Here is a 3,348-nt window from a genome sequence, read left to right as displayed (position 1 = left end):
CAACACCACAGCTTTACAGAAACAAAGGATAGATAGGCTTGGCAATATCGCCATTGACAGTTCAAAGGGCATTCTTTTCTTAAAGCCACAGACATTTTTTCTGTTATTTTGGGGAGTTTTAATCCCAAAGTGTATTTTTTGTTTTAAGTTCAGACTTTTCTGTTTGTTGAGAAATCTCCTCAATCTGTCCCTAGCTCCATTTTGTGGCTGTATCATACCCCTCTGAGGTGCAGTTCAGAAAAAGATATATTGAATGATAAACCATTTTGCTTTGAAGAAAAGCAGAACATAAATCTGTAAACAAGATAACGAAGCTAAAGAAATTGAAAACATGGAAGTGTTCTCTAAAAATCTATGTGCAAAACCAGAGTTTCTGAATTATAAATTGCACAAAGTTTCAATGAAAAAAGAGCTTTTCAGTTCATAATGCTTTGTAAATTAAAGCCATGAGGACTGAAAATCATTAAGCAAGTATTTGCTCCTATCACTTTGAGGACTGCAAGCCTAACCAGAGTGAAGAGCTGAATTCAGTGAGACTTTCACCTCTCCTCAATAAATGTTTTGTGTTGGAAATTGATCAAAAATGGCAACTGGAGCAGACACGTAATCTGGAGCTCCGTGTTTTTTAACTCCATATCTCTTTTAAGTTTTAATTGAACTTTTCTGGCATATAATTCAGGCTGCATACTGCTGGGGGCAACAGTTGTTGCTGTTTTAAATATTTTATCTTTTACTCGTCTGGACTCCAGGAGTTATCTCAGAGGCCTGTGCTGAGAGGAGTGACTGGCTACAGTAAGGTTAATTTCTACCGAGAATGTCTGTGGTTTTAAGATAAAAAATCCTGTTCAACACTGTCTATTTATCCAACTAGGAGAAAGGAAACTCATCTTGGTGAGTGAAGTAACTGAACTGTCATTTAGAAGCACTTTTTTCCTTGACTTGTCATTTAGAAGCATTTACTTCCCCTTGGCTTGGCATGGCTCGCCTGGATACTCTGAGTGCTTAAAGAGACAGAACTGAGTACGCAATAGCTGTAGTAGCTGACCAAATGTAATGTAATATAAGGAATAATCTCTGGGCCATTCCATTGTGGGTTTATTCTGCTCTGGAGAAGACCTTGAAAAGAACAAGATAAGATAATACGGGCAAGTGTTTGGAGCTAATATGGGAATGGAAAGAGTCTATCCTTTCAAGGAGTGTATGACACCTGCTAGTAAACAGTGTGTTTAAAAACATCCCAGGCTGGAGGACTTCTTTGCTCCATTAAAACTCTCAAACAGATTTGATTGCCTACCTCAAGGTATCTGCCCATTAGAACAATCCTTAGAACAACCCTCGGAACAGTCGATGAGTGCGAAGAATAATACGATGGTTCAGAACCTTCTTTCGATATCTCCTGTACACCAGCCTGGTAATGCTGAGGAACTGAGCCTTCTAGCAACCCAGACAAATCTGATAGCGGAGACCGTGCAGAATATTTATGAGAAGTTTGATATAATAACAGCTTACCTTTCGGGGAGTATAAAAAGCCCAGTTAACTGTCAAGGGGATTTGCGGAATCAAAGGAACAATGCCTATGAGAGGACTTTGGATATATGCTTGGAATCTAAAAGAAAACTTGAATACACCTCATGTGTTAGCCCAAAAAAGACTGCTACTTTAGTTTATGAGCTATATTCACTATATGGTAGTAAACGTTTTTCCCTACTAAGGGAGATACATAAATTGGTCTACTAAGAGCACTGGTCCAGTAAACATCTGGCCTTTCTTCTTAAAAGGAGACTGTCTTCCATTGATCTTATCAAGGTTGAAAGATTTCCTGGACCTTTGTGACTTAAGCGATTTCTTCTACTTGTTTCATTCTAATGAAATTCCAACTTATATGTTTGCACATAATTCTGATTGTGCTGAGTTTGGGATTAAGTTTCAAAGGTATTTCAGGAATGCATCAGTTCAACAGTTAGTGTATTTAAATCCCCATTTGCCAAAATCAATAAACAGGGAAGAGGAAGGGCTCTTAGGCCACTTGAGTCTCCTAAGCTACTTGATCTTTCTTCTTCCCAGCATTCATTCTCTCCTAGAAGGGTTAAGAATATGAAGATCCCTGTAGCTCCTGAAAATCTGCTCTCTACTAGCCCTGAATGTAGGGAGGCTCTAGTAAATATGGAAACTATCAGAACGGAAGATGAAGTAGAGGCTGGTCCTTTATCCTCTTTTGGTGCTCTTTCTCTAGCAAAGCAGGATGTCCTGATAAATCATTTTCAAATGCTGCTGTCTGCCCAAATTGATTCAATCAAGGTCCTCTGTAGAACTTCCAGTTCTCCGCCATCCATTACTCTCACCAGCTGTGCAGATGCAGACACTCAAAACTCCTGCATCTGATGAAGTGGGTACTGGCTCTTCAAACTAAAGCCAAAGTATAATTTGCTAACTTGTAAGGTGCTATGCATCTCTTTGCTATTGTTGCAACAAGATTACTACATCTGCTCCTCCTGCACTTCGTCATTCTTTGCTGCTACTCAGGAAAACCTCTGTGTTTAAAGAGGCCATTTTTGCATTCTGTGTAACTGTCTCTCAGCAAATAAGGAATACCCTCTAGGTGGGTTGGTAGGATTTGACCCCAGCCAGTCCAAAGGGAGTATAGTCATTTTCATAGTCTTTCTGTAGGGAGATCCGGTTAGCAGTTAAGCAAATCCAGGAGCTAATTTTAAAAAGAGAACATCTGGGTTTTTTTTCTGCAATGTATTTGAATATATCTTGGGATTTTTTAAAATGTGTCTTAGAATAGGTCTGTGGCAATTTTTTCTGACCTTGAAGGCAGCTGCAATGCCAGGCTGCTTGGCAAGGTCCTGTACAGGTGACTGACTAGAGAAGGCAGTTGCTGATGTAGATGTTAGAAACCCACCTTTCTGAATTGGTTGCCCTACCCATTTCCTGATGTCTTAATCTTTACATGTTCTTTAATGTGATAATTGCATTTTGCAAAACCTTTTCAATAAAATTAAAAAATGGGGGGAAAATAAATGTTTTGTGTTAAGCAGTACACATACACAAAAATTCTTGCCACAGCTGCCATTTGTGCCTATTGTCTTAGTTCTTCAAAAGCTCCTGGAATACCCATGCATGAGAGGCAACAGGTGAAAAACAAGGTGCTTCATTAGCAGTACTGTTTCTTTACATCATCTCATTTTCAAAAGTGTGAACTTCCTCACACTGCTGGGAAAAGCTTTGGACAGTTGTTGCACCAATGACTGTTACCACCTTCCCACTTACTCTTGCATAACAATTTCCCAAAAGCCTAGGTTGAGAGTGATTTTATTCTTGAAGGATTCAAAACTTCCTAAAACT

This window comes from Eublepharis macularius, chromosome 4, assembly GCF_028583425.1.
Source record: "Eublepharis macularius isolate TG4126 chromosome 4, MPM_Emac_v1.0, whole genome shotgun sequence".
Lineage (NCBI taxonomy): Eukaryota > Metazoa > Chordata > Lepidosauria > Squamata > Eublepharidae > Eublepharis > Eublepharis macularius.
Note: the sequence above shows the minus strand (reverse complement) of the source record.